We start from the raw sequence: 7,500 nt of genomic DNA, 5'->3' as shown, positions 1-7,500 counted from the left end.
TTACTCCCTGTACTCCCTCCCTCTCTTTACTCCCTGTACTCCCTCCCTCTCTTTACTCCCTGTACTCCCTCCCTCTCTTTACTCCCTGTACTCCCTCCCTCTCTTTACTCCCTGTACTCCCTCCCTCTCTTTACTCCCTGTACTCCCTCCCTCTCTTTACTCCCTGTACTCCCTCCCTCTCTTTACTCCCTGTACTCCCTCCCTCTCTTTATTCCCTGTACTCCCTCCCTCTCTTTACTCCCTGTACTCCCTCCCTCTCTTTACTCCCTGTACTCCCTCCCTCTCTTTACTCCCTGTACTCCCTCCCTCTCTTTACTCCCTGTACTCCCTCCCTCTCTTTACTCCCTGTACTCCCTCCCTCTCTTTACTCCCTGTACTCCCTCCCTCTCTTTACTCCCTGTACTCCCTCCCTCTCTTTACTCCCTGTACTCCCTCCCTCTCTTTACTCCCTGTACTCCCTCCCTCTCTTTACTCCCTGTACTTCCTCCCTCTCTTTACTCCCTGTACTCCCTCCCTCTCTTTACTCCCTGTACTCCCTCCCTCTCTTTACTCCCTGTACTCCCTCCCTCTCTTTACTCCCTGTACTCCCTCCCTCTCTTTACTCCCTGTACTCCCTCCCTCTCTTTACTCCCTGTACTCCCTCCCTCTCTTTACTCCCTGTACTCCCTCCCTCTCTTTACTCCCTGTACTCCCTCCCTCTCTTTACTCCCTGTACTCCCTCCCTCTCTTTACTCCCTGTACTTCCCTCCCTCTCTTTACTCCCTGTACTCCCTCCCTCTCTTTACTCCCTGTACTCCCTCCCTCTCTTTACTCCCTGTACTCCCTCCCTCTCTTTACTCCCTGTACTTCCTCCCTCTCTTTACTCCCTGTACTCCCTCCCTCTCTTTACTCCCTGTACTCCCTCCCTCTCTTTACTCCCTGTACTCCCTCCCTCTCTTTACTCCCTGTACTCCCTCCCTCTCTTTACTCCCTGTACTCCCTCCCTCTCTTTACTCCCTGTACTCCCTCCCTCTCTTTACTCCCTGTACTCCCTCCCTCTCTTTACTCCCTGTACTCCCTCCCTCTCTTTACTCCCTGTACTCCCTCCCTCTCTTTATTCCCTGTACTCCCTCCCTCTCTTTACTCCCTGTACTCCCTCCCTCTCTTTACTCCCTGTACTCCCTCCCTCTCTTTACTCCCTGTACTTCCTCCCTCTCTTTACTCCCTGTACTCCCTCCCTCTCTTTACTCCCTGTACTCCCTCCCTCTCTTTACTCCCTGTACTCCCTCCCTCTCTTTACTCCCTGTACTCCCTCCCTCTCTTTACTCCCTGTACTCCCTCCCTCTCTTTACTCCCTGTACTCCCTCCCTCTCTTTACTCCCTGTACTCCCTCCCTCTCTTTACTCCCTGTACTCCCTCCCTCTCTTTACTCCCTGTACTCCCTCCCTCTCTTTACTCCCTGTACTCCCTCCCTCTCTTTACTCCCTGTACTCCCTCCCTCTCTTTACTCCCTGTACTCCCTCCCTCTCTTTACTCCCTGTACTCCCTCCCTCCTGCCCCCCCCCCATCATTGCTTACTCTTACAGAAAACGCTTCACGATCAGAGGAGGAAAAAGCAACTGAAAGAAGTGTCGACTGAGTGAAAAAGAAGGAACCAGTTCAAATAAATGTTAAAAAAAAAAGAGAGAAGAAGATCACGAAGACGCAACGAGCAAAACAACAACTCAAAAACAACAACCAGGCAATCAGATACACATTAACTTTTAAAAAAAAAGGCATTTCCTTTTTTCTTTTTCTTCCCCGCTTCGCTCTTGTTTCTAATTTTCTTGTTTTGGGGTTGGGGGTGGGAGGTTCCTTCCTGAAGCAAAACCGATTGTTTGCTTTGCCGAAACGTTTCAAGAAGTTCGCCCTGTGTCATTTTTTATTTAAAAAAAATAATTGTTTAGGTGTTTCTGTATCATTTTATAATTTTCCCATTGCGAGCCGTTTCTTTCAACGTCGCGGACGTATTCTTCTCCAGAGTTAAGCGAAAAAGAGCCCAGACGGTGCTTCTAACACTTTTTCAGAGAAACAAAAATATGACCGAATAGCACTGGCAGGAAAAACAAAACCAAACCCAACAGATCCATACCAAGACCTATACATGCAAATGCATCCAACCCAACCCGGAAGATGTCTTCACACGTACTTTTTAGAGGGTCGTTGACACCCACAATCTCATAAGAGATATCTCTGTGTGTGACCCCGTGGTCTTATCTCTGCCCTGCTTCACGTGCACTGCAGACCTGCAGACAGCCGCAACGACAAATCATCGGCACCGCAACCCGCGGCCGATCGACCGCACGACAGGGAGAAGCCTTCATCCATAACGAGCGATCGAACCGGATTTGTGAAATGTACTTTTACGGATCCTCTAACCACTTCTCTCCCCTGTAATTTCTGTATTTGATTAGAGTTCCATCCCTTTTTGTTTTCCTCCATCTTCTTTTCATCCTTTTTAGGTTCCGTGCTGCTTTTGTTTTAGCTTTATGTTTACCTTTGTATTTGTGTTTGTTTGTAAGTCCTGAGGAAGCCTCAAAGGGGGAAAATTTGACATATTCTTGTATTGGTGAGTACAGACTTCTTTTGCTTTTCCGCTTTACTTTCTGGAGGTTAAAGAAGCAGCACCAGAAAGTTTCTTACTCGTAGTGATCCTTTCCCTGACTGCAGTTCTCCACTGTTTTGTGTGTGTGCGCTTCTCAGAGAACAAAGACTGTACAAAGAAACTAAAAAGTAGGTTGACCTATGTCTGTATGGAGTGAGAATCAACAGTTTTCTTCTGAAACAGTTTTCAAGCGTTTTCAGAATATAAGAGACTCATTGTTGTTAAGAGTCTGACTGAAGACACACATGTCAAGCTTTACCCGTACACGTGCTTCTCGAGCTTGTTAAATCAGATTTAGTGTATATGTACCTCACTTCTTGTCTAAACAATCTTGTCAAACACTGCAGTTTTGTTTGTTTGTTTGCTTAACGCCCAGCCGACCACGAAGGGTGATATCAGGGCGGTGCTGCTTTGACATTTAACGTGCGCCACACACAAGACAGAAGTCGCAGCATAGGCTTCATGTCTCACCCAGTCAGATTATTCTGACACCGGACCAACCAGTCCCAGCACTAACCCCATAATGCCAGACGCCAGGCGGAGCAGCCACTAGATTGCCAATTTGAAAGTTTTAGGTATGACCCGGCCGGGGTTCGAACCCACGACCTCCCGATCACGGGGCGGACGCCTTACCACTAGGCCAACCGAAACACTGCAGTTCTGCTCCAGCTTATCATAGGGTTCAGAGCATCCCTCCACCTAAACACTGCAGTTCTGCTCCAGCTTATCATAGGGTTGAGAGCATCCCTCCACCTAAACACTGCAGTTCTGCTGAAGCTTATCATAGGGTTCAGAGCATCCCTCCACCTAAACACTGCAGTTCTGCTGAAGCTTATCATAGGGTTGAGAGCATCCCTCCACCTAAACACTGCAGTTCTGCTGAAGCTTATCATAGGGTTGAGAGCATCCCTCCACCTAAACACTGCAGTTCTGCTCCAGCTTATCATAGGGTTCAGAGCATCCCTCCACCTAAACACTGCAGTTCTGCTGAAGCTTAATATTATTATTATTGTAATCATTTTTATGCGCCTAATCTAGATATAGCCCTAGGCGCTTACATATTAATTTCCGCAGTTTGAAATGGAATTTTTTACAGACAGACAGACAAACAGACATTTTTTACACACAATATATAACGCATTCACATCGGCCAGTAAAGCTCAGTAGCCTATTAGGCGAGCATTCACCTTTCACGGCCTTTATTCCAAGTCAAACGGGTATTTGGTGGACATTTTTATCTATGCCTATACAATTTTGCCAGGAAAGACCCTTTTGTCAATCGTGGGATCTTTAACGTGCACACCCCAATGTAGTGTACACGAAGGGACCTCGGTTTTTTGTCTCATCCGAAAGACTAGCACTTGAACCCACCACCTAGGTTAGGAAAGGGGGGAGAAAATTGCGGCCTGACCCAGGGTCGAACACGCAACCTCTCGCTTCCGAGCGCAAGTGCGTACCACTCGGCCACCCAGTCCATAGGGTTGAGAGCATCCCTCCACCTAAACACTGCAGTTCTGCTCCAGCTTATCATTGGGTTCGGAGCATCCCTCCTCCTAAACACTGCAGTTCTGCTCAAGCTTATCATAGGGTTCAGAGCATCCCTCCACCTAAACACTGCAGTTCTGCTCAAGCTTATCATAGGGTTCAGAGCATCCCTCCACCTAAACACTGCAGTTCTGCTCAAGCTTATCATAGGGTTCAGAGCATCCCTCCACCTAAACACTGCAGTTCTGCTCCAGCTGATCATAGGGTTGAGAGCATCCCTCCACCTAAACACTGCAGTTCTGCTGAAGCTTATCATAGGGTTGAGAGCATCCCTCCACCTAAACACTGCAGTTCTGCTCCAGCTTATCATAGGGTTCAGAGCATCCCTCCACCTAAACACTGCAGTTCTGCTCCAGCTTATCATAGGGTTCAGAGCATCCCTCCACCTAAACACTGCAGTTCTGCTGAAGCTTATCATAGGGTTCAGAGCATCCCTCCACCTAAACACATTACAAAAATCAGCAGCCTGCAGGTAGCTGCCTGTGCAGTGTGAGAATTTGTGTGTGTGAAAATAATCTAGCAGATTGAAAATGGTATCCGCTACGAAAGTAATTCAGCAAACAAATTGCCAGTCTGGTAAAGTTTGGTATGTGTCCAAGTATGATGATGATCTTATCCGGCCTTTGTGGACAGATCTTTGGCAATGTACAATATCATTTACACGAAAAGGAGGCTTTCTTTAAATGGTTCGTACACCGAAAGTCAAATTGAACACACCATATTTTACTCTCAGTTTTAATTTGACAGAACATTCCGCCATACAGACGCTTAAAAGTACCCAACAATGGACCATAGGAGAGGTGGGGTTAAGATCTGTAAAATCTCTGCAGTACAGTAATGAAATCACGTTGAGGCCTCACTGGATTTAATACTTTCACACTCAAACAAGCACATCGGTTATCTGATCACGGCACATTTTATTAAGGATGTCCGATCAATATAAACCGACCAAATGAAACAGAACTCGACCAAACGGAACACACAATAGGCAATTACCGCATGTGCTTTCCTTATAAAGGGTACAAGCTTCTGATTAGAAGTCTGATTCCCTCACTGGGAATGACAATAACTGCCAATTTGTAAGTCTCACTGAGTAAAGCAACTTATCAAGGCTATTTATTCAAGAATAGTGCATCCATCAACCAGCCAAGTAAAACAAATATCGACTAAAACGGAACGAAGAGATGGCCACTACACGGTATGAATTCTCCTTTTAGCAGGAACTATCCACTAATTAGAAGCCTTTTTCGGTTGACCGGGAATGGCTATAACTCCCATTTTGTAAGTCATGCGTAGCAGAACAACTTCTTTAGGGTATTTTTAAAAGACTGGTAGGGGAAGGGCTCCTAATATGGACCACTTTTTGTTTCATGCTAATAGCTTGTTTTCTTGCGAAGAAGTTTCATTTTGTGTTTGGTAGTCCTTCTCTCTTAAGTGAACCGTTAGGCCTAATTAGAGTGAAATAGCTTTGATAGACATTCAGCAAAAATTAAATACACAAAAAATCACAAAGGGTCCATATTCGGCGCCCTAACGGTTTTAAGGTTTGTGTTTCTGCAACTGTTTTGACATGCGCAAGTTATCCAGATAGGGTGAATACAGCGAAAGACATTTTTTTGGAAATGTTTTTAGCGTTCTAGCGCCGTTAGTTTGTCAGATCAAGAGGTGGTCCATATTAGGAGCCGGTCCATATTAGGAGCCCTTCCCCTACCTTCATTTACCAACCAAAGAAAACAAGAAAACCGCAACAGAGCTTCAGGCAAGATGAGCTTTTGCGTGAATGAGGAATGTTTGTAACGATATATATATGTATCAAAGGGTGCCAAATTCATGGAGGAGTCGCCTTATAGTCGTATGCGTTACAGAGCGTTATCACCAAATTGGCAATTCCGTCAAATCAGAAGGGTAACCAAGCAGCCACTGGAACTGAAGCAATTGTCGGTGGAGATAAGGACCGGTTTGCAGTATAAAAACAGGAATCCTATTTATCTCGGGTAGTGTTACAGGAGCACCCCGCTTTTAAGACCTCTGAAAGGCTGAGAAAATCAGGTCTTGAAAAAGGATGTTTTTTTTTTTTAATATATTTTTTTTAAACATGGGTTGAAGCATCCTGCATGCAACTGAGGTAAAAAAAAAAAATAAAAAAAAAGGTCTTGAAAAAGGAGTCTTAAAATAGGGGTAAAATCACAGATTTGACGAAGAAAACCCTGAGATAACAGGGTCTGAAAATAGGGGTAAAATCACAGATTTGACGAAGAAAACCCTGAGATAACAGGGTCTGAAAATAGGGGTAAAATCACAGATTTGACGAAGAAAACCCTGAGATAACAGGGTCTTAAAAGAGGGGGAAGTCTTAAATCAGAGAGTCTTAAGAAAAAGGGGTCCACTGTGGTAAGAGAGATGATTTTTAATTTTATTCATGTACAGTGTTCTGATACCAATGTGAGCCTCTTTGTCGTTTTTTTGTTTGTTTGTTTGTTTAACGTTCAGTCCACCACGAAGGGTGATATCAGGGCGGTGCTGCTTTGACATTTAACGTGCGCCACACACAAGACAGAAGTCGCAGCACAGGCTTCATGTCTCACCCAGTCACATTATTCTGACACCGGACCAACCAGTCCTAGCCGATCACGGGGCGGACGCCTTACCACTAGGCCAACCGTGCCGGTCTCTTTGTCGTTGCTGATGTCACTCCGATATGAGAAAAAAAGAAGAACTTTACATTCCACTTTTAAAGATAGTTACTTTTTTGACGAAAAGTATCACACAGTTAACAAAATCATCATAACTGAATTCTTTCAAAGCCCCTCTTTTTGAAAACGGGACCCAAATCTCTGTCTCGCAGTATAGTAGCAAGCATGATTTTGTGGAGCAAGATATCCAACTGTACATTATAATTGTAAAATAAAACAAGATAACATCAATTAAAATGAAATATAATAAAACAAACTGAAATAATATCAATCAAATAAAAAGGTAGAAACAAAGTGAAGCAAACTGAAAGAAAAGAATGAAAAGAAGAAAAAAAAACCAAAAGAAAAAAAACAAACAAGACAGAGAAAAATAAAAATGGGCTAACAACAGGAGATAATAGAGAAATGGAAAGCTCTTACTCGAATTTGATATCAATTTACTTTTACTCCATCGAAATGTCTGGACATTGTCTCTTCCGCAAAACCGCCACACTTTCAACAAGCTGAAGGAGAAACCAAAGACACTTCAGTGCAACCACATTTCAAGTCCTCGAAAAATCTGAGAAAACCAGGTCTGAATAAGGAGGGAATTTTAAAATGGAGGTAAATTTACATAGGCTATGAAGATGCAGAAAATCT

At 44.4% G+C, this 7,500-nt stretch overlaps 1 protein-coding gene across 1 annotated transcript in view; it reads right to left on the bottom strand.

The window, feature by feature from the left end:
- LOC138979156 (metabotropic glutamate receptor 3-like) overlaps window positions 1–7,500 on the bottom strand; it is a 374,871-nt gene that overhangs the window by 47,499 nt on the left and 319,872 nt on the right. The gene's annotated exons all lie outside the window — the stretch shown is intronic.

The sequence above is a fragment of the Littorina saxatilis genome, linkage group LG10, assembly GCF_037325665.1.
Source record: "Littorina saxatilis isolate snail1 linkage group LG10, US_GU_Lsax_2.0, whole genome shotgun sequence".
Classification (NCBI taxonomy): domain Eukaryota; kingdom Metazoa; phylum Mollusca; class Gastropoda; order Littorinimorpha; family Littorinidae; genus Littorina; species Littorina saxatilis.
This window is presented reverse-complemented; position numbering and strand designations above follow the sequence as displayed.